General features: G+C 44.8%; 1 long non-coding RNA gene across 1 annotated transcript; it reads right to left on the bottom strand.

The window, feature by feature from the left end:
* Positions 1 to 20419: 20419 nt before the first annotated feature.
* On the bottom strand, positions 20420 to 24929 carry LOC308078467. The gene is made up of 3 exons (XR_013932523.1): positions 24729 to 24929; positions 22128 to 22238; positions 20420 to 20620 (listed from the first exon to the last, which is right to left on the bottom strand). It is a non-coding gene; the product is annotated as an uncharacterized lncRNA (long non-coding RNA).
* Between the last annotated feature and the right edge of the window lie 261 nt (positions 24930 to 25190).

Here is a 25190-nt window from a genome sequence, read left to right on the forward strand (position 1 = left end):
TCACAGGGATTATTTATTAGTCTGATATACATTTTGGAGTGGATATATGTGTCCAGATGCCTGTCAGACGGTGGGACAATGCTGCTCCGCAGGTCTACAATGGAACAAACGGGTGCAGTCAAAAGTCAACAACTGCCTCCGACCTGACGTGAGATCTGAATGGGCCGTAGGCTTAAAGGGGAAATCCACCCATTTTCAATATTTAACTATGTCATTAATATAGCATAAAGGAGTTGTGTGGAAATAAGAAAAAAATTAAAAAAAAATTAACATTGCAAAAAAAATTAACATTGCAAAAAAATTAACATTGCAAATTACACTGTGATGACTCATCATGGTGTAATTTGCAATGTTAATTTTTTTGCAATGTTAATTTTTTTTGCAATGTTAATTTTTTTTTTAATTTTTTCTTATTTCCACACAACTCCTTTATGCTATATTAATGACATAGTTAAATATTGAAAATGGGTGGATTTCCCCTTTAAGTCAACGTCAGGATATATTGATAAAGGCCGAAAGTTGCGGTGCATTATTTTGCACTAGTTGCATTATTTGGCCTACACTGCGTTGATAAATGAGGGCCATTGTCTTCAGGCCAAGCACTGAGGTATTGAAAACACAAACAGCCTTTAGGGGTGATTGGTGAAGGAACATTTCTACAGTGTGGGTTTATTGTTCTGAGTTTAGTAATTATTTCCATTACCCACTATATAATTCACCAAATATTAAAGAATATATTGAAACATCTCCCCAATCTCTTTAGATTATCAGTGCAACTGTGGCTGTCAGAGAATGTACGCACTATGTGTAAAGGTTTAGGGAATAAAGAGTAAATATTTCACATATCTTCAAATCACGCACGATCCTGATTGATGTCCAAATTAGCTGAAGAACAGGAACAGTGTTTTATTTTTTCTGCTTGAGGTTCAGTGCTGACCTCTACTGGTATCATGGGTAATTAAATAAAACTAATTGCAGCACCGTATTCACCTGTTTCCTAGGCTGTGTGTGCATCACTTCCTGTCGATTTGATCCAATGAAATCCAATGAAACTGGTCAGATGACCAATGATATTCAATGAAATCGACAGGAAGTGATGCCCACACAGCCTAGGAAACAGGTGAATACATACTATTTTCAAATTAGCCTGAATGAAGTCAGGAAAGTTGGTAAACATTGCTTTATGTTAAGCAAGCCCAATAAGTATTTTTGGATCAGTCCCTGGCTTCCATTTAAATATTTTCCTTTTTATCCCAAAAGAGGAAAGTCTTGGGTGGTTGTCTCCCGCTAGCGTGGGTCGGTCCTTCTCCTTTTGTAGGCACAAATGAAAAGGATGGCTGCAACAGACAGAAGGCAGTGTCGTTCAGTCATGGATGCACACAAGGGCAGAACAAGAAATATTATATTATGTTATATTTACGGTATGGAACGTCTGGGATTAACAATCTATTGTACTTTGAGGCAAGTTCTATAGCTGAAGAGAGATTTCTACTACATAAACAGGCAGCATTTGGCTTCAAATACCCCACCATTCTAAAAGGACTCTTTCATAGAATAACATAGTGTGAACTTATTTATTTTGTCCTAACGTCAATATAATCACAAAATGCTGACATGTGCTTTACTCTTCTAAAGCACATATAGTTACAACTCAAATCTGCAACTTAATGAAGATATACTTTAAAGGGATATTTGACTTTGAAAAAAACGTTGGGTCATTTTATCGTCTACTTAGGCTTTTGTGAGTCCCCCAGACAGTTTTTAAGTTGCTTGACTCAGTATTTAGATATTTGATATTCATTTTATCAGACACGCCCCCTTCCTATACAAACCCATTATAACTTCAAACTCCATTTTTAACATGTTAGATTCATCAAAAACACCCGTCCTTGGTTCTGGTGACTCACCCTGCCTAATACGCGAGGGGGCGTGTTTTTCGTTTATTTTTAATATTTAAAAAAAATAAAAAATTATAATTATACAATAAAAAAAAGGTAAATACATGACAGGCTGCATAACACTGACCTTATAGTACACAGTGATGTAAGCAACACAGCTGCAGCTAATCAAATGAATAATGGGTGTGTTTGATTTTAGGTGTGTCAATACTGTCTATCACAGGGCGGGGTGGGCAACTTTGATGATGTGGCCCTCTGATGGAGAGGGCCACTATATGTCCACACTTACTCCAGAGGGCCACATTGCATATACTGTCAGAGGGCAGACACCTCTTATCTCCATATTCAAAAATCTCAAAACGCGTCGCGGTTGTAGATCTGCTATTTTTGCTACTTTTGAATTGGAGTTTTTTTTGCTATTTCTTAATTGGAATCCTGTACATCAGTGTGTATATGTTTATCATATATGTGACATATGAAATTGTCCGCCTGCATATATGTCTCTATATATGTACATATATATCCATATATGTGGAATATATGTGGACATAGAAGTGACATTTCCTATATATCCACATGTATGCACATATATGAACCTTATGGTATATATGCAGCATAATATATTCTGCATATACTTGCCATATATTGGCAAAATATATATATAAAAAACGGCCGGCCAGCAGGGGGGAGGGGGGGGGGATTGCCATTATCATTCATGTAGTGCACGGTTGCCCACACTTTTTTTTTACTTGAGAACTACTTTTAAAATGACCAGCTCAACAAGATACCCACCCACTCTTGAAAACACAGCATTTTTTGCTAAATTAGACCTGCTGGTGGCGCTATAACAGGCCAATCTAAAATATTTGGGGCAGAGGTTCGGCTTTGGCATCCAGGGTGTGTGTGTGCACAGTTTCGCAGCGACCGGGCCAACAGTGCCGGAGATTAGCTGCTCACAGACAAACGGACGGACAGACGGACGGACGGACACACAGACGGACGGACAGGGTGCAAAACATAGTCTCGGCCATGCCTTTCGGCCTGGTGGAGACAATAATAAACACGTGTATTTCATTCCTCCCATCACTGGGAGGAATTGCGTTATAGCATCATCATGTAACTCAGGGGTTCTCAAACTTTTTTTATGCCACAACCCCATATTATGAGGGATTTTTTTGGCGACCCCATTCCCCCCGCGATCTAAATTTAACTCTGTGAGGGTACAGATGGAACCAAATGGACCTGTGATCCATGCATGTATTCATACAACCCGCTCATATTGAACATAAGTCTTGAGTAAATCATTTATGAACAGCTAAAATCAGTTTTTATGAACAGCTAAAGAGGCAGTGCTGTCCAATGTCCTCTGTGTTGTGCCTCACCCAGACAGTGTTGGAGGCGGCGCTGTCTGTGTATAAGAAGTCAAGTGGCCGTCCCTGTCATAAACTAGAGGTTACGAATGTAACCCCGGTTTTAGTAGGTTCGGAGTTTACTACTCACTATGGGATATCAGCGCCCTCAGGCGATGAGACAGAGCAACACACACGCTCCCGGTGCCAATACTGATTGGCTAAGGGTATGTCACGAGTCCGGAAGACCCGGGAGTATAAAGCTCCCTCGTGACGTAGGCTTGATTGATTGATTGAAATTTTTATTAGGCAAAAGAATGTAAAACAACACAGTTACATTTATAATGCTTTTGACTAAAAGGTCCGGCCAAAAAAGTCCTTGCGGACTTGTTTCCGTTGGGGTCCTTGAATTAATTTCATAGACATATATAGTAGCAACCAAACATTTCAAAAATCAACATGAAAATACAGATAATACAGAAAAAATACAACTATGTACCAAAAAAAAGGAGCATGGAAAAAAATTAAGATAAAAAAATGAATGTACAAAAAAAGGGGGGGGGGGTGAAGCATGGAAAAATAACGATTATATACAAAAAATGCATGAGGAAATACAAAAAATGTACAAAAAAGAGGAGGGGGGGGGGTCGTCTGTCTACAGGGAAACTGGTACTATCTCCTCTTTCGGCCTCCAGAAAGATGAGTTTTTAGGGCTGTTTTGAATGAGCCCAGCGAACTGCATTTTTTGAGGGATGGGGTTAGACTATTCCAATCCTTGGTGGCTGTGCTATAGAAGGAGAATTTGCCCATGTTTGTTTTATGGGTGGGTGGTACCAGATTGTTGTTTACGCTCCCTCTAGTTTCGTGGCTGTGGGTGTCACTAACTTTTTCGAGGTATTTATACAGATATGCGGGTATAGGGGGCATTTCGGGCAAATCTGCATTTACAATTTTGAAGACCAGACCCATTTTTAGTTGTTTAACCCTGTCTTCCACCCTGAGCCAGCCTAGGCTGGCAAAGTGAGTGGGAGAGAGGTGGGTCATGGGCCCCAGTCCGAGAAGTAGTCGGATCAGTTTGTTTTGGGAGGTTTGAAGCTTAGTCTGCAGTGACACTGAGGTGTTAGAGTACCAAGAGGAGCTAGCATAGTCAAAAAGGGGCTGAATCAGGGCCCCCGAGAGGGTCCTGAGGGCCTGAGGGTTGACAAAAGAGGAAACTCTGCCCATAAATCTGGTTCTCTGGTTTACTCCTTTGACCACCTTTGTTGCCATGCTTTCACCTGACAGGTATTTGTCACGAATACATCCCAAATAGGTAATCTCTTCTTTGCTAGTGATGATTGTGTCATCGACTATGACCTTGAAGTCATCTACCTTCATTTTACTGAGGGAATGTTTGGTCCCAAATAGGATGGATTCAGTTTTCCCAAGGTGTAGTGACAGTTTGTTATCGGTAAGCCAGGTACGGATTTTTGAGAGTTCAAAGCTGAGAGCTTCCTCAACTTGCAACTTGTCCTCACCCGAGATCAGGAGTGCCGAGTCATCAGCGAACAGGAACAGTTTGCAGTTACAGGCAGCATCCATGTCGTTAATGTATAGAAGGAACAGTAACGGCCCTAGAATGCTGCCTTGAGGAACCCCGCAGCTCACCGGGAGGGATGAGGACATGGTTCCGTTGATGTCAACCACTTGTTCTCTACCCTCCAAGTAAGATCTCATCCAATTTAGTGATGTGCAATCAAAACCAATCGCCCTCAGCTTATCAAGTAGAATTGCGTGGTTTACAGTGTCAAACGCCTTTTGGAGGTCCAGCATGACCATGCCACAGTATTTGCCCGAGTCTACCTCACGTTTGATGTAGTCGGTCAAATATAGTAGGCATGTGTCAGTCAGTGGAGTGGGATGTTCTGAAGCCCGATTGGAATTCAAACAACAGTTTGCGCTCACTGAGGTAGCTGTTGATTTGTTCTTGGATTGATCGCTCTATAACCTTTGAGATGGAACAAAGGATGGAAACAGGCCTATAGTTGCCAGGATCTAGTTTGCTTCCTTTTTTAAATAGAGGGATTACTCTTGCCAACTTGAATTCTTGTGGGACGTGACACTGACTGATGGATAAGTTTGTAATGTGGGCTACTATGGGAGCAATGGAGACCGCTGCGTCTCTGAGGAATCTGGTGGGGATGTTGTCAAGGCCGGTGGCCTTGTTTGGCTTTAGGGCGAGGAGTTTGTTTTGCACATCAACAGTCAATACAGGTTTGAAAAAGAAGGAATCTTTTTTAGCCCCTAGTTTCTCATAGTGAGCTTGAATGTGGTCGGGGCCAAACAGACCTGAATGCTGAGGGAGTTTGCTTACCAACTGGGTTGCAACTGTGGTGAAGAAACTGTTAAAACAGTCCGCTACCAATTGCTTGTCGGTAGTGAGCGAGCCACTTGAAATAATGCAAATGTTTGTAGATTTTGTCTGAATTTTTCCGTTGCAGCCTAATTGTTTTAGTGCCTCCCACAGTTTTTGTGGGTGGCTTTTGTTTGCCTCTATGTTCTCATTTAAGAAATTCTTTTTGGCATTTCTGATCAATTTAGTAACTACATTTCGTAGATTTCTGCACTTTTCAAGTAGCTGCTCACTTTTGTTTTTCCTGAACTCTGAGTAGCTTTTGTTCCTGAGTTTGATGGCATTCAAAATGTCACCCTTCATCCAAGGTTCTGTGCTAGCTTTGACCCTCACCACCTTTGTGGGTGCGATGTTATCAAGTACACACAAAAAAGCTTTTTTGAAACAGGACCAGGACTCCTCCACAGAGGTGCAATTTAGGACATGGGACCAGTCCATTTTTCCAAGAGCTGTTGTTAGAAGATCACTTGAGTAGTGTTTCATAGACCTGCAGCTGATTGTCCTGTGACAATAAGCCCCGGGTCTGTGAATCTTCCGAGTGCAGAAAATGATATTGTGATCACTTAAGCTACACTCAATCACCCCGCTCCTGGAAATTCTGGATTGGTCCGTTGTCAACACTAGGTCTATGATTGATTGAGAAGCAGTGCCTACCCTTGTAAAATGCTTTATCAGCTGGGTAAAGCTGTGCAGGTCACAGAACTTTCTGAGGGACTTAAAGGTGGCTGAGTCTTTCTTCAGAACACAGGTGTTAAAGTCACCAATTAGTACCGTCTCAGAGTTTCCTAAACTCGCCACATGATCCTCAATCAAGTCATAAAAAGCATTTTGCTCTGGGGGTCTGTAGATGGCGCCAATTATGTTAAGAGGAAGATGTTAAATGTTAGATGTTAAATGTTAAGAGGAAGATGGCTCTTCCTCTTAACATTCTCCTCTCTGCATGCCAAATGCGCACAGAAAGGGGTGTCTGGTGAGTAGTAAACTCCGAACCTACTAAAACCGGGGTTACATTCGTAACCTCTAGTTTTACCACGGTTCTCCGTTTACTACTCACTATGGGATTCATAAACCCCCCTTGAGGTAATGAGCCACACAACCCTGACAACCCCGCACGCCCCTCAACTCCTAGGTCACGTCCCCCCCGGACGTGACCTAAGACCCCCAGGCCATAGGTCCACGACCTCACGGCCCCTGGGCGCCCCCCCAGCCCACCGGGCTGGGGTGCGGGATAGATAACAAGAGTAGGCCCTGACAGACTCTAGAGTCTGCCTTATTCACTAACAGGCAGACACAGTCCGCCTCATAATAATGAGGAGCAGGGCCCTATCCCCAAGACACAGCCCTGCTGGTCCCAAGGAAACCTAAAGAGGAAGTCGGAAGATATGGAGAAAAGGCCCCAAGCCTACTCCCTATCCTCCACTGACCTGGAGGCAGCAGCCACACCCAGGACAGCGTGCGCACTAATGACCTTCAGGTCCATAGACTCAAAAGGCTCGAACGGGTGACGGCACAGTGCCTCCAGCACCACCGTCAAATCCCAGACTGGGAACAGTGGCCTGTTGACCGGTCTAGCCCTTCTGGCGCCGTTCATAAATCGGCGCACGAAGTTATGCTGACCCACCGTCTTGCCATCGTCGAAACCTAGGTGGCAAGCCGAAATGGCAGCCAAATACACTTTCACCGTCGAGAAGGATAAACCCTGATTTAGCCTTTCCTGTAGAAAAGTAAGAATGCTGCCCACCGGGGCCTGGACAGCCACCACCACTGGTGACTGCTCCAGACACCAAGATGCGAACATATTCCATCTGACCTCGTAAGCTTCCCTCGTGGACATGGCCCTCGCACCCTGGATGGTAGCCACCACGTCAGGGGGGAGGCCACATGAATTCAAATTCGCCCTCTCACGGGCCAAACCCATAGGTCTAGGTCCTGAGGGCGCTCGTGGAACAGCTCGTTCCCTCCCTGCCTCACCAGGTCTGCCCTGGGAGGGAGGGGCAGAGGCGTATCGTAAAGGAGCGGAGCTATCTCCGACCTCCACGTGCCCCATGCTGGAGCCACCAGCAACACCGACAACCCCTGGAGCCTGACCCTCTCCAAGGTGGGGAGGATCAACTCCATTGGCGGGAAGGCATAAAGCAGTTCGCTCGGCCAACTGTGTGCCAAGGCGTCCATGCCCATGGAACGGTCCCCCCTCTTCACTGAGAAGAACCGATAACACTTCGCGTTCTCTTCGGAGGCAAACAAATCGACCCGTGGGCGACCGAATCTGCGCCAGATATCCTTCGCCACTACCGGGTGGAGTGACCATTCCCCGTACCGGAGACCGCCCCTGGACAGCAAGTCCGCTCCGAAGTTCAGGATAGACGTGCTCTGAGCGTGTTCGAGTCCAGCGAGATTCCCAGGAAGGTGGCCCGCTGGGACGGAACCAAAACGCTCTTCTTGACGTTGATTGTGAAACCCAGTGACGTCAGATGGGAGATGGCCACGGCCGTGTGCCGTGCCACCTCCTCCTCCGAGCCTGCGGCTATCAACCAGTCGTCGATGTAGGTCGACAGACGGATTCCCTGTCTCCGTAGTGGAGCAATGGCCGCGTTGGTACACTTCACAAACACCCGTGGGCTCAACGACATACCAAAAGGGAGAACCATGTACTCGTACACTTCCCCTTCGAAGCCGAAGCGCAGGAATTTTCTGTGCGGGGGATAAATTGGGATGTGGAAGTAAGCATCTTTCAGATCGATACTTGTCCACCAGTCGCCCTGACGCACCGTGCGTAATAACTTCACGGTCGTTAGCATTTGAAAATGAAAAACCCGCAGGAACCTGTTGAGTCCCTTCAGATTCAATATGGGTCTTATGCCCCCCCCTTTCTTTTTCACCAGAAAATATTCCGAATAGAACCCCAGACGGTTCTCATCCGGAGATAATTTCTTTATCGCGCCCTTGTCTAGAAGGGAGGCTACCTCCTCTCTCAAGGTTTTGGCCGCTTGGCCCGACGCTCGAGTGTACAATACCTTGTCTGTCATGGGCGGCTTCCTGGCAAACTGCAGTCTGTAACCCTTGTGAACGGTGCGCAGCACCCAAGGGGACGGCTTGCAAAGTTTCCATTGATCCAAGCATTGAGCGAGAGGCTTGTTGCTGGATGCTGCCGTCGTTAGTTTCACTGGTTGTGAAACCGTGACCATGGGAACCGGAGACGCTAAAACTCTGCTCAGCGGAGCTACAGCTGTGGAGCTCGCTAGAGACAAAGGAGGTCGCGTCGGTCCTGACGTTCTGCGTGAAGAGATCACGTGGCCTAGTGCGGAAGTGTTCCACACCATCCCCTTGTTGCCTACAAGGTCCGCCGCCATCTTGTCTAGGCCCCTCGGCCTGACTAAAGGAAGCGACGGATCCGCCTCTACTGACGGAGGCACTCTGTTGCCCTCCAGAGGCTGGCGTGACACGGTGCACGGCAGGCTGTAAACATTGGGGTGACCCTCGACCCGCGCCGCCATTTTGTAAACCTTCCTTCTCACAGTGGGCCTCTGGCGCCCTCTGCTGGATGGATGGTAAAAATGGAAATTTTGGCGTGACCCTTGTACATTGGCGTTTAGAATTAGCAATGGATTTAATACCTTTGTCTTCATAGCATGCACAGTATTCATCCCAGCAGCGCTTGGACAGTCTCCAAAGGGACTGTCCAAGCGCTGTGGGCTTATGGTTGGAGGGCATTGATACGGAGGGGCCCCCCCAAGGGGGGTCCCTCCGCATCGCCGCTCTGAGGCGGGTGAAAGAATGAGAGGTTTTGTATTTTTCAGAACATTTTTTTGAAACACACTTGACACACAAACACCCTGGCAAACAACATGTGGACAAGTTAAAACAGCAGAGGCCTGGCTCTGTAACACTGTTACTTTCTGTCGCTTGTTTTCCGTCGGGGCCATGAAAAGGCCAAGTCTTTTTCCCGAGGTGACCAGGGGGGCTAATCCCCCCCCACTCCGTCCGTGTGGATGTGGGGGGGGCAGCCGAACAACCGGTAACACCGGGGGGCAAATGTCAAACACGCTGCCCGCGACCACGTCCTCTCCCGCCGCCGCGTCGAGTGGATCTGGGGGAAGAAGGGGGAGGGGGGAGCGGGGGTCCTTGCGACGGACGTCGCCGACTCCCAGCGACATGGGCCCTTCCACTCTGGTGGGACGGGCTGAGGAGTTGCGGGAGCTGCCGCTGGCGCTGGATTGGCGAGGCGAGGAGAGTCTCCCCCTTAAGGCAGACCTCTCCTGGCGGGGTCTGCCTGGTTGGGGAGACCTCGGGGCCAAAAGACCCGCCGCTGCCTCTTTCCGGGCCCTCGCCGACTCCGTGGAGTCCTTCAGGTACTTTTCTGCCCCGCAGAAGAGGTTACCTGCTGTGAGTGGAAGGGCCAGCAGCTTTTTCTTTGCGTCGATTTTCTGCGCGACTTTTGTGAAGGTGGCGAGGTCGAGCCACCGCACCCTCTCGATGTTCGCGCAGTCGTCCAACACCCGGCCGGTCCAATTGATGGCGTGTTGGGTGCAGGAGATGGTGAGCTGGTTCAAGCGATGCAGCTCCTTCGCGTCATCGCCCCATTTTTCCTTCAGCTCCGCGAGCCGCACGGCAGAGGAGCCCTGGAGGATGGTGACGGCGTTGAGGGTCTTTGCGACCTGTCCGGCCGCGGCGTAGGTCTTTTTCAACGCCGCGGAGGATTTTCTCAACTCTTCATTGTAGAAGGACGGTGTGGCGCCCCCAAGCACCACCGTACCTGACTGCATGTCCTCCAGTCCTTCTGCCAGCACCGGGTCCATCGGAGGGACTTCGATCAGCCCCAGGTCCCTGGCGGAGATTAGGTCGATGGGGAAGGCTAGCCTTTGCGGGTCTTGATGATCCCCCCAGGAGCTCATCAAGGCTCACCATACGCTTCAGGGAGCTTCTTGGACTCCACCACCCGTGTTGGTGGAGCCTCCAAGCCCTGGAAACCTACTGCAGTAGCGGTGGCGTTGCGGCTCTCCACGGGCTGCACCAAACCGGACCTGGCGATGGCCCGCTTGAACACCGCCGTTACCGGTTCGACGACCACTTCTTCGACGGTTTCGGGGTTTCCGCCTACCCCGTCGGCGCTCGCCATGGACACCTCTTGGACCTCCTGGTATGACGCGAGGTCCAACTCGTCCTCCAGCTCCTCGAAGGCCAGTGACTCCTCGCTGTCGGCCAGCGAAGCAGCCCAGTCGTAGTGTCGACGGGGGGAGGTGGAGGCGCTGCTAGTTAGCTGCGGCGGCGATATATGCGCAGCGGCAGCGGCGGAGGGTGGCGTCAGCGTCGTCGCCGCTAGCCGCCTCATCTTCGGCGTCGGCACCGGTGGGGGTCCCATGAGTGTCTTCTCGGGCGGCACTCCTGGGGTCCCTGTGCCGGTGGCGGCGGAAGCTCCGGCTGAGTCGTCCCTGACCCAGCGGACCAGGGTCTCTACCCTGTCCAGCCGGGCGTCGAGCTGCTGGCTTGTGAAGGACGAGCACCCTGGGCACTCGTCCCTCTCGCTCTGGCGCTCCTTAGCGGTGAGCGCATGGTCGACCCCCAGGCAGTAGATACAGACGCGGTGGGGGTCGTCTGCGGCGACGAGGAGGCTACAGCTCGGTCGTCCGCAGGTCCTCGGTGGTTCCATTCCTGGTCTGGAAACACAGCGGCCTAACTTGGCTAGTAGCACCTAGCTAGCTGCTACCAGTAGCCTAGCCGCTGAATGAATGAAAAAGCTACCGGCTAATTCAATGACCAGGAAAAGAGGAAAACTGAGAGGATAGTCAAACAAATAATACTTAAATAAGTTCCGGGAGAAAACTTATTTTTCGTAAAGGATTTTCCCGTGGGGAAATACTCTGTATTCCGCGTTGGGTTAAGTTGTAAAATTTCTTGCTTCTTGTGTGTGAATTTCTGCGCATTCGCTTGCAGAGTGGAGAAAAGAGGAAGAGCCTACGTCACGAGGGAGCTTTATACTCCCGGGTCTTCCGGACTCGTGACATACCCTTAGCCAATCAGTATTGGCACCGGGAGCGTGTGTGTTGCTCTGTCTCATCGCCTGAGGGCGCTGATATCCCATAGTGAGTAGTAAACGGAGAACCGTGGTAAAACTCACACAGTTCTCTTTGACTTCTGCCATTTACTGTGTTAATCAGCAAAATAGGTACAGCTGGTCAGGCAGCAGGCTTATATACCAACCCTGCCTGACTAGTCTACTGCAAGGGTGTACTCAACGAACACTAATTGCACTCATCACAGTCCCCTTCATGTTGGTCGTTTGATTTGATTTGATTTTTTTCCATGGGTCGCGAGTCACGACCCATCGTTTGAGAACCTCAGAAGAGCCACCATTCAGTTACAATTATTGTAACTGAATGGTGGCTCTTAAAGGGAAAGACCACTTTGGTAGAGGTTTGGGTTTTGTAGTTACCTTGCCATGATGTAACTCCAAAGGTGGACAAGGAATCAAAAATAATTGCTCCATTGATTAGAAATTGATAATTAAAAATGTGCTCCTCATTGACTTACATTGTACGGTAAAACAGCTCTCAAAGTCACTCTTTAAGCACGTAAACGAACACGAACAAAGCTGATTCAGACAATATAGAACATCACCAAACCCAGTAGGCCTACTGTTTTTTTTTTTAAATAAAAATTTTAACTTCCTGCTGATTTTACTATTTGAAGATCCGGATCCGGTTCCACGAATCCAGTCCAGGTTTTCTTCTTAATAAAATAGCAAAATCAACAGGAAGTTAACATTTTTATTTTAAAAAAAAACAGTACTGGGTTTGGTGATGTTCTATATTGTCTGAATCAACTTTGTTTGTGTTCATTTATGTGCTAAAAGAGTGACTTTGAGAGCAGTTTTACCGCACAGTGTAAGTCAATGAGGAGCATATTTTGAATGATCAATTTCTAATCAATGGAGCGATTATTTTTGATTTCTTGTCCACCTTTGTAGTTACATCATGGCAAGGTAAATACACAACCCACACCTCTACCAAAGTGGTCTTGCCCTTTAACTATGCCGTATACATACTTAAGTCAAAGTCTACAGTACTTACAGAATGAACAGACTATTATCAGTGTGGCTCCTATCGTGGCACAGGCTACACCCCCACCCAACATGAACATGCGCATCTTGTGTTGAGAGCACCTGTAAATGAACCCCAACAGGAAGAGTTACAGGAGAATATTCTTAACAAATATGAAATGCATGAGGCACACACAGTTGTTGAACACAGGGAGTCATTGTGATCTATCCAACAGCAACAATTACATACAAAACAAGACAACCATCTAATGATGAGCTCAATAAGCTACATACTGTGTGTTAATTGACATCCAATAATAAATAAACACACATTTGCACAAATCAAGCATATTTGTCTTCCTGAGTATTAGATACTTGAAAAGAATCCCTTTAATTAAAAATCATGTGAGTAATCGCAATTAAAAATGTTAATCTTTGTAGTAAATGCACTAAAATAATGAACAAGTTAATTCTTTATTAACTTTGACAGTCCATGAGCCTGGGCCTTAATTACCTTGTTTCTTCTACACCCTCTTCACCAGGGCCTATTTATGAAGTTCAAGGAAGAGAGGGGTGTGAGGGAAAACATAGGGAAAGAGAGAGAGAGAGAGAGAGAGAGAGAGAGAGAGAGAGAGAGAGAGAGAGAGAGAGAGAGAGAGAGAGAGAGAGAGAGAGAGAGAGAGAGAGAGAATATTGTTATGTATGTTATGTTAGAATATTAGAATATTACAGTACCCCATAGCCAAGCAAACCAACTCATGCAGGATCTTTGTGAACAAACATGATTGTATCATGCAGCTGTGTGCTTGGAAACATGCACCGGAAACATCCACTCTGACCAAACTCCTCTCCTCTTACATCAAAACTACATTCTAGTTTAGATAGTTAGCATGTTTTAGTTTACATTGCCTCATGGATACAACATAGGAAATGATGGGTCAAACTGCTTTTTGATAGTCCATACCATTTGGCTAATTGGCATAACATTCTTTGGGGAGGGGCTTATTGGAAAAATATGGCATAACTAATCAATAAGCAATGCAGTCGGTCAATATTGATTTGTTTGAAACCAAAGACTTTTAGTCCATCAGCCTAGAAGTAGATGATTGACTCTTTCTAGACACACTGACCTGCAGTATTCTACATGTAGACCAATGCTTCTTCCACTGGTCTGACCTTGTGTCCAGCATGTCTTTCTGAATCCCGGCACACAACACACACTGGCTGTTCATCGTCCAGACAGAAGAGCTTGAGCTTCTCCCCATGCACAGTGCAGAGGACCTCTGAGCTGTAATCTGTAATGAACGAAGCGACTTGCAGTGTTTTAATACAGCATTGAATTACTTGTGAACATAATTTACTCCTGTCCACCTTTGGATTTGATCAGAAACCTCTCCAGTAGATCCTTCCTTTTTATTTCCTCCAGAACCTTCACTATGATCCGAGATGCATGACTGGTGTGGGTCTGTATAATCACAGTAACCGTTTCCGTCCTGTTAGCATTTTCCAGCTGGCTCTTTGAGAGTGGCTGGAGGTCTTCAATGTTAACAGGCTGTCTCAGATGCCACTTGAACTTCTCGAACTCCTCTGTTCCCAGCTCCTCCAGAGTTTTCAACATACATGTCTCCATGGTTTATTACTGGTACAGTAATACCAGTGCAAATAATCTTAGATACCACATCTAAGCTCCATTCTCTTACCACCAAGGACCACTTCACCCATTTTCAACCTATCTTCATATAATTGGTCCTCACTAATGCTATAACATATAATTATAATCACCTTTTTGTCTCAGCGGAGGGCTGTGGACATTTCAGAAACCATCCTACCAGTGACATCATCGCGTGGAAGGTTTGATTGATTGATTTAATTGTTTTTATTATATTTTCTATTAATGCTAGAACGCCTTCTATTGGCTAAGTCCATGAAGAGAAAGCCTGAATTCTTTATGAGCTTGCTTCGAATCCCTATCAATGATGTCACTGGTAGGCAGGTTTCTGAACTGTCCACATAGCGCTCCTCTGAGACACAAACCCAGTAGAAAAATAATGGTACCCATCTTTTTTTTTTACAAGCAAAGTTATGTTTTAGCTTGTATTTAAAGTAAATAGAAGATGAGTGTTCCTTTTTTTTCATTTACTGCTTTCTATAGTTTTAGCAGTTTTCGCTATCTTGTTTACAGTGGGCGGGGGCATTCTGTCGGTGGCTAAATATGTCTTTTTTTACACAATAACCCGGCGATTTCTTTATTATTATTTAAAGTAGCTCTTCTAGCCCCCAATAACTCACATCTGGCCATCAAAGACCACGGGACCTTTTTTATTGTGTTAAAAAAGGCATATTTAGCCACCTGCCCGAATACCCCCGCCCACTGTAAAAAATATCGCGAAAATGTATAAAACTATAGAAAACAATAAATGAAAAAAAAAAACACTCATCTTTTATTTACTTTAATTACAAGCTAAAACATAAACCTTGGTTGTAAAAAAAAACAAAGTTGACCTTTAATGCTTTAGGCGTGAAGTAACTAAATACAAGCTTTAGTTGAAGTATGTTTTCTACATTATTTTCTAAAAGTAAATACATAAATAAAATAAAATACTATTGGAATAATGACATGTATTTACAGACAGTGAATGCAAAGCCATAATTGATTTAAAAAAATATGTATGGATGTAGACAGTTACATTAGATGAGACAAACACAGAATAACTGAGCAGGCATTTCTGAAGAGGATCTGTACAAACATTTACGATCAGAATGGAAACGCGGTTTAAACATCTTTTGATATATTGCGGTATGAGACTAACAACTGAGCCCTTTCATTTTACACAAAAATGACTAAAATGAATGCCTATACTCAGTAAGTTTGGTTTTATCATTCTATGGTAAATCAACACACCTTGTTGAGCCCTTTACTGTAGTTTGAATGTTGAGAGATTGTCCACCAGATGGAGTACATGGAGAGAGAGAGAGAGAGAGAGAGAGAGAGAGAGAGAGAGAGAGAGAGACACACAGTGAGAGAAATGTAACTTACAATATTAATATAACAAGATTTAGCATTACAACGTTACACAGTATGCTGAGTGAGACAGTATAGGAGAGCCAAACAGTAGGAAAACTGAGAGGGAGACAGTGTAGGAGAAGCAGACAGCAAATCTGACAGGGAGACAGTGTAGGAGTAGGCTGCCCCAACGCTCCTGATTTCGTGTATAGAGGGGCGGGTGTATAGAGCCGGCGAGAGATTGCGCCTGATCCCATTGGTTCACCGATCTGTCCGTCAACCCCCGCCCCGTTAACACAACATTACGAGCGACGCCCACTGCACTCTGGTTGGTTGGGAAATGAAACACTTCCTCATACCGAGTACACCGACTCGCTGGGCCAGGCTTTTATTTTTAAAACTAAACAATAAAAGCCTGGAGATCGAGGCTAGTGTAGGAGAGACAGACAGCAAATCTGACAGGGAGACAGTGTAGGAGAGGAAGACAGTGGAGCAGATCCACCAATGACGCAATTGCCATGGCGCTTGACAGAAGCTGAAGGACAAGCACTGTCTTGCATATGTTTTTTTCGTGGACTACAGCTCAACTTTTAACACCATAGTAACAATAAAGAGTCTTGGACCTTGACTGACTGATCAGCTTTAACTACTTTATTATTGCTACTAGTATTCAGCAAGGAATAATGAAGGATTAGCAGGTCATTGTTGATATATAAACCCTGGTAGGATGAGTCAACATAAAGTGGAAGGTTCTTTATCACCCTAAGGGTTTATTTCTCAACAAACCTGCTCACCCACTTATTACACAGCTATTAAAAGCAATGTATGAATCGACCCAAACAATTTCATTTATTTTAAAACGATTTAATTGTTACAGTAAAAAATATGGAGTTCATTAGAGTTCATTATTAAGTGCATCCAGCACAGGTCGGCTCTAGTAGGAAGTGTTGATCAAATATGAATTCAATCGTAGGCTATGTAATGCATTGCCTATTTCTTGCCTCAAATGTTTTCAAAACCATTCTTTAGTGTACTGTTTAGCAAATAGCATTGATTGATTGATTGATTGATTGATTGATTGATTGATTGATTGATTGATTGATTGATTGATTGATTGATTAATTTGATTCAGATGCGTTGACTCTGCTCATTATTGAAGAATAACAGACCACTGAATTCAGTCACTGACCATTCCAGAATGAAGCATTCAATCAAGCCATAAAAGGTAATAGTGCTCATTCTGTTGTATATTGTTCTTACCTCAGTGGAGATTGTAGCAGCAGCTCAAAGACTCAGGCTGTAGTGCATATACAGTAGCGTATTCAGTGTCTCACTATTTTGCAACGTGCTGTTTACGTTGGCATGATATCATATGACAACAACTTATTTTACCTTGAGGGTTTCAAATATCCATTTCAGGAGGGCACCACACTGAACAAGTAAGGAATTGTATGTCCGTTGTCCCTGTGAATGTTCTGCATGGGGTTACTTCAAACCTGTCTATGTGACATCCCTGCCATTCAGGCATATGGCAGTGATGTCACTTGGGGATCCACAGGCCCAAAAGCTCAAGAAAATGGGTTGAACCTGACTTTTTTCTGTTCATTTTGGTCATTAAGGTCCAAAACAATATTACAGTAAAATCAACCCGAAATCGAAGGATCTGTGGTGACTTTATTACCCTTATGCTCAAAAGTCAGGGATCCAGTCACCCAAAATGTGATAAAAAACTAACATGGCATGCTATACTTGTTTTTATTAAATTGGTCATTACAGTGTACTGAATGAGAGCTCTGCTCTGCCTGAAACCTTGCGAAAACAATGTGTGGCCATGTTTTTATGTAGACTTTTTTTTTTGTTGACCAACGATGTTAACAGGGTTGTTTTTTTTGGTTCGGTTGTGTAGGCTGTCCATAAATGTTTTCCAGATACACAGAACACATGTGAAATGTCACGAAGGTCATCTACTCGTGTTTTCTGTTTAAATGTTAATGAACAGCGAAGGAGGGTGTGCAGGAGTTTGTTTTTGGCAACACTTGGATAAAGGGAATGGTCTGCCTTTAACTGGGGGTAAGACACAGAATAATGCAGCATCACAGGACAGAGTGAGTTCATGAGGAATATACTTAAAATATATATATATATATTATAAATTTAGAGTAGCCAATAATTTTTTACCCCCTTTTTCTCCCCAATTTAGTCGTTATTCTAATTGCCCCCCCACACATTTCTGTGTGGTTACTGCTGTTGTATCATACTGACCTGCCACAGTTAGGAACGACACCACCTTCTGTCACCCTCCCCGCCCGGCTTCCCTCCCCCGATCACGGGCCAATTGTGTTCGTATAGACGCCCGACAAAGCCGGATGCACCACGGTGGATTCGAATCCACCGTGGTGCATCCGTGATGGTGGGCAGGGACTTTACCACTGCGCCTCCCGAGCGTCTATAAGGTATTCTACTGGAACTCCCTAAGGTGCCCTCCCACTTCCATGCAAAGAAGGACCAGTGTAACACCTGCTGCTCCTGCAAGGCTGGCAAATTGCCAGATAATGAATGGTAGGACCACCTTCTTAAGTCTCACACAGACGGAGGAGCGAAAACACCATATCCGGCGCCTCCCCGCCGCTCCGGCCTGGCAAAGATAATTAAGGTCATGCTGTGGTCACGGGGTAATACTTTCCATGGCCACCAGAGTGTACATACACTGGCTTAAACATGCTGAATAAATGACCGTAATTGTCACATTTCATGCAGTGAATGACATACACAAACATGCACACAGGCGCGCACACACAGAATGCAATAACATCAATTATTCGCTTATATAGGCACTGTATTTAAATACATTGTTGCTTAATACTTCTGACTTGCAATACTATAGATTTTTGACTTGTATGTAATTAATTAAATGTGTCATTTCACATGATCACTGATGACTTTTTTCCATGTTCTCCCCTATCTGTCTCTCCCACAAATCCAAGCAAATCCAGACAATGATGCCATCTTCGTCATTATGTCGACTGGGATAATTAGCTTCCTTGGCATCATCGTTGGAATGGCATGCTGTCATTCCTGCAAGGGGATATATTGGCTGCAGGAATGTCGTTAATTGCTTCCAGTGAGTGTCCACACACGTTTTCAAAGCAAAAAACAACTGAGCTCCAACAGCATGGGGAAAGCCCCCTGAACATAATAGTCACTGCTCTCTCTCTGCTCTGCCCACAGGAAAGAGGAGCCCCCCACCTGTGTGCTTACGTTAAAGGCCAAAGCCTTTCCCTAACCCTTTTTTTTTGTAATGGCAATTATACAGTGCATGTGTCCCAATTGTAATCAGTTTCATTTTTTTTTTTTTTTACAACTTATGAACTCTTCAATCAATTAAATGTTCTAACATTGAAACGCTTCTCTTTATAGAAATGAACCCTTTTCTGCCTTTATTGATAGTCACAGTGGAGAGAGACTTGAACCGGGGACTCGCTCTTAGGCATCAGAATCAGAATGTGGAAAGCACCCTAAGCACTCAGCTATTCGGCGCCGCATCAAATAAAAGATTTCACAGGTAGATTGGCATTCCAGGTAGATTGGAAGTGGAGCGCTTGTTTTTAGGCTCGGGGCGGGGCTGCGATGCGAGGACGACGACAACACAACATGAATATACATACTTACTGGCCTCAGTGGCGCACTTCGAAAATCATTGGACTCCCCATCCACTACCACTGGGAGTCTGGGTTTGACTCCCGCTCGGGATATTACTTTTTCAAACAACCGCGGACTATTTTTTTTCGCCGATAAAGTATAGTTTTGGACCATGACGGAGGCGTGCCGGCTCAGGAGACCTTGAGGCCAAGGAGTCGCGCCCGAGCGCCTCCAGGCGCGAGTGCCCGCGACGACCGGCCGATGGTCTCCTAGTCGACTAAGCGCCGTCCGAGTTATGTACCGATAGGCACAGAATAGTAAATGATGTTGTGGGGACTGCGTTTGCCCCGCTATGGTTTGCCCCAACTGCCACTCACTGCACTAACATAGCCCGCCAGCCCCGCCTCCTCAGTCTCGCCCCCTTGTTCGCGGGTGTGCGCGCGCGCGCGTGCATGTGCGCGTGTGTGCGTGCTCGTTTGTGTGCGTGTGCATGCGTGCGTGTGTGGTGTGGGACTCATGTGTGGCTTGCATTGCCCTCTGGCGTTGGTTCTACAGAATTGCCTGGGGGGCGGACGGGCGGTGAAAACAAGCGCTTATTTTCCATTCTACCTGGAATGCCAATCTACCTGTAACATATACACCATGGAAATTGATGAACATTACAGTATGGGTTTATTGTCTTCTGCAGAGTTTAATGATTTCCATTCCCCACCATATAATACACAGAATATTTCAAAATCTCTTCCCAAGGATTCTTTTTAGATTATCAATTAAACTGAGGCTGTCCTACAGTAGACAATATGTAGGTTTAACTTTATTGCCACATCACTGGTTTACAGTTGTAAAGAAGTGGGTCAAATTCATTTTTAAGCAAGCTCCATCATTTTGTTGTTTTTCAGAAAGGGAAAAGAGAAAACAAGGAGGGGGAACAGCGAGAGGGAGAGCAAGGAGAAAAATGTAAACAGTAAAGAAGCATGTTAAAGAGAAAAAAAATCTAGTTATTTACATACCGGTACAGTATATACACAAGGGCGGATGGTACCTTTGGGAGGGGGGGACAGCTGCCCGCACCCAGCTCCCCTGTCACAGAGGCTATGATAGCATCACAGTAACAGACTTTGAAGAGACACTTTATTGAATACTGTCTCACATTCAATCTTTCTGGATCAGTCCCTGGCTTCCATTTAATTTCAGTAAAGCACTGTCCTCTTTATCCTAAAAGAAGAAAGTCTTGGGTGGATGTCTCCCTCTAGTGTCGGTCAATCCTTCTCCTTATTATGTAGGCACAAATGTTAAGGATAGCTGCAACACACAGAAGGTGGTGTCCGTCAGTCATGGATGCACACAAGGGCACAACAAGGAATATTCTATATATCATACATGGGCAACTGGTGGCCCGGGGGCCACATGCGGCCCCCACCTTCACTTAATGCGGCCCCCACCTTCACTTAATGCGGCCCCCACCTTCACTTAATGCGGCCCACAGGTTGATATCGCAATACTGATATATTATTGATTTCAGCTGTTACAATTGCAAATATGACCCGCTTAATGACTTCAGTCTATATTAGTAGCTTAATGACTAGTATTAAAATTATATTGTCTTTTTTATGTCCAAAGTATTTGTATTTAAGTTCATGAAGTTAACAATTATTACTAAATGCATTTGAAATTAAATTTTAAAAAAAACTTCCAATTCCAATTCAAAAATAGCAACGAAAAAAAATCTGAATTCCAATTCAAAAATAGCAAAAATAGCAGTGCGACGCGTTTTGAGCTTGTAGATCGGCTATTTTTGCTACTTTTGTGTGACATAGAAGAGGAGGCCCGACAGTATGTGGCCCTCTGGAGTGTGGAAATATAATGGCCCTCTCCATTATCAAATTTGCCCACCCCTGTTCTATAATGTAATTTACAGTATAGCTAGAGCATGTGGCTTTAACAATCATGCTTTGAGTAAAGTTCTAGTGTCGTATATTGGACCTTATTACTTATATTTATGAACATTATACAAGTCTAAACCAGATAGAAATGTTATAAGTTACTTGAGCCAGGAAAGTTACTAAAGCCAGGAGGAGCCATGTGTTGCAGTATAACTAGTCTAACTGTCTGCACTCTGCATAGGCTAAATCTCTGCTTGGTGTGAAGTGCGATTTGCATCTCCATTGTTAACCTGAAAGACATCAAGTCTAGGCCATTGTCTTCACTCCATCCTTCCTGACATATATTTGCAGATTAGGTCGGCAGATGTTCAAATCAAAGGGCTTGATCTTCGACTGGTGGGGGGGCTCTCACTGACCCCCACACACACAAATGTACCCGCCTGTTTTGAATGTGCTAGCTACCTATAGTATACAGGCTGACTGAAAATGTAACTCAGTACTGTGCCCACTCCCCACGCCGTGAGGCTGAGGGAGAGGGTCAGTGGAAACTTCGCTATGCTGTTGTACTTGTTTACTGAATAAACCGAATGATTCTGAACCTGATCTGGACATCTTCTACACTTTATTACAACCAGGTAACTTTCCACATTCTATGCTACAGATACCACACTAGCTGAGCAGAGATTTCTACTGCATGAACAGGCAGCATTTGGCTTCGAATAGCCCACCATTCTGAAAGGACTCTTTCATAGAATAATATTGTGTCAACTAATATAAATTATTTGTCCTCCTGACTTCATTATATACGCAATGAGTTAAACTGAAATCAGCTATATAATGTAGAAAAACTTTAAGCACATCAATGTATGTGGTTCAGATTATCATCTTAGGAGAGCAGTGTATCCATGGGGTTTCTCCATCCTTACCTGCAAGCAAGGTTGTGAGCGCAGCAAACCAGCCTAGTCCACAATTTGCAGGGGTGACCATACAGCCATAACCATTGCTATAGATAGTCATGGCCACCACCTGTGAGACAGCTGAAAAGGGTGAGAGTTTGGGAGTTACAATATTATTATTCAGTGTATACTTTCACAGTAAAATCGTCAATATTTTGTTAATTGTCTCCGCCAGGCCGAAAGGCATGGCCAAGACTACGTTTTGCACCCTGTCCGTCAGTCCGTGTGTCCGTGTGTGTGTGTGTGTGTGTGTGTGTGTGTCTGTGTGTGTGTCCGTCGCCCCGTCCGTCTGTGGACAGCTAATCTCCGGCACTGTTGGCTTGATTTCAGCGAAACTGTACACACACACACTCCCTGGATGCCAATTCAGAACCTCTGCCCCAAATTTTTCACATGGGCCTGTTATAGCGCCACCAGGAGGCCGCTTTTTGCACAGTACTCCTACAGAGATTTTTTTTCCAAACATCACACAAATTGGTACACTCTTGGTATCTCTAATAGTCATTAAACAAAACCGGTCTTTCAGATTTTTCATATTCCATCTTCATTGGCTAAGAATGGCTTCCAAAGTTTGCAGGAGTGCTCTGTTTTGAACAAAATGTCTCAATAGCTGACCTGGCGGAGACCTGTGCTCCGAGGAGCACTTTTTCAAGTTTAACTCTGAGGGCCCTATCGTCCGTGAAAAAGTGCAATGCGCAATTTCTAATTTAGCAGGTCATACATGAAACTGTTTTGCACCTAAGATTTTGTAAAGATACTTTACGCCTGGAGGTGTGGTTGATCATAAAATGTGGCGTGGTGTACACAATCATAGCGCTATCTTGCACAGACTTAGCATATTGCGGATTAGACGACCCTTGGACCTCGTCTTGTACACAAGAGCATGCCTCGGCAAGCGGCTTCACAACGCGAGTACACTTGGACACCGGAACTTGTGAATTAAGCAATTGTAATTAAAATTGTCTTGCAATCCACAAGTGTGACTTTTAATTTCTTGTGTCAATTGTGTTTGTATCACCAGTTAGGCTAATTAAAGACAAATACTGTTTTGTGGTTCTGCGTTGGCTATAACCACACCAGACCATTCAGTTTCATTAATCCATACCACACCTAAACTCAACCGATTGCTATAATTTAAAATTCTCTGTATCAGCAAAGTGTTGATGCCAATTCGGTGTATCAATTATTATTTGATTACCACTCAATCAAATGCTGTAGGTTGAAATATCAAATCTCCAATCTCACACCACGTCACAGTGACACGTTGTGATCAAACTGATCTTGGAGATCAGATATTTTGGGGCAGCAGTAGCACTAGCGAGCAACCAAGTGAAACATAAAAATGGCACAACTCGTTGCGCTTTTAGAGAGAGAGAAAGGGGGAGAAACACAACATACTGTATTGGGAGGCTTTAATAATAGCCAATTGAGACTGCAAATATTTGTTGATGTGTCAAGATATCACCTTTTGGACATGAGACATAATTAGGCCATGGACTACGTTTGGAGATCTCTTCTATATGATGTTTCAGTGAGCAGAGACCTTTTTTTCACCCGTGTCTAGCTGCCCCCCCTGCCTATGCAGCCAAAACATATCTGATCTACAAGCTCCCAACACGTGTTGTGAACTTGGAGATCAGATTTTTTTTGAGAAGCTATAGCAGATACAGTAGGAAATAGGAACAAGTAGGACATGAAGAACCTGTGTGCATTTTGGAGATGTCTTTCCAAATAGCCACTGTGAGGAAATAGAGAGAGGAAGAATAATTTTCATGAAGCTGATATATTCTAGAATAGCCTACAGTGATGTCATTAATCCATTGCGTCATTGTGCTATGCTTTATCTACATTTAGCTCATAATTGTCACCAAATATACAGAGACATTTTGCCAGTATGGCGCGCACAGGAGTCACACAAAACTGAAAAGTCTTCCTCACACCAAATTCTGGATCTCTGTATTTCAATTCATTGTGTCAATTGTATTTGTATCAACAGTTAGTTTAATCAAAGACAACAATTTGTGCTGTTTGGTCAAAACCACACGCCACACCAGCCGGTGTGTGGTTACTTGTTACATATCTCACACAGTTCTGAAGGGATTTTTGTCATTTAAAGTTCTCAGCAATCCGCAGAATGTGGGTGTTATGTTAATGTTAATAAATTATGTTAATAATGCAATTATGTTAATAGAAAATAATCAAGTGTCATAGCTCTGAATAGAAATGTCAGACCTTTCCGTGGTGGAAGAAGGGAAGATAACACTGCCTGCCTGTTGTGTACAGCGCACCTTGATCTGATTGGTTACACCCAAACCACACCCATGGCTAATTCAGGGCCGTTTCCCGCGTAGCACCTTGGCGCAAGGCGCAGATTACCGTCCCCAAAATAGCAAAACAGTGCTGACCACCCCTCCAGGCGTTTAGGCCTAGTTAACTCGTGAGACCTGCCATAAATTAAGACGCGCAAAATAGTACCCTGAGAGTCTAATGGTCCCTTTATGGACCATAAAGGGTCCGTTTGTACAACTTCACTGAGGATTTTGCTGTGAATACATGCGTGTCAATACTCACCGGCAACCATTAACAAAATCCCTGCAGCCAACACATTTATCCCCTTGCAGGATGTACGGCAGGACATGCCAAAGATCATGCCAAAGACGCTTGCAACAATGGACACGAGAATGCAGATGCCAATGTGTGCTGATGCTGGTGGGGGAGACAGATATGGAACAAATCATCAGTGTTCATGTGGACTGAGACCTTCATGGTATCTTGGGTACTGATCGGCTGTCTGCAAGGCAAAATTCTCAGTGCAAATTAAAACTCTGAGATTCAACTCTGCGGAGAATGTAAAGTACAGTGCTGCCAAATGTAACCATCCTACCGTTTGCAACTGGCCCCCAACCAGCCTGCAATGCCACCGCACTAATCCTGTGCGGGGAAATGACCCTGCGTTGTGCAAAATCTAGTCTGACCCCATCCCTCAAAAAATGCAGATCGCTGGGTTCCTTTAAAACAGCCCTGAAAATTCAC

The sequence above is a fragment of the Gymnoscopelus braueri genome, assembly GCF_963280865.1.
Source record: "Gymnoscopelus braueri genome assembly, chromosome: 22".
In the NCBI taxonomy this organism is placed as follows: Eukaryota; Metazoa; Chordata; class Actinopteri; order Myctophiformes; family Myctophidae; genus Gymnoscopelus; species Gymnoscopelus braueri.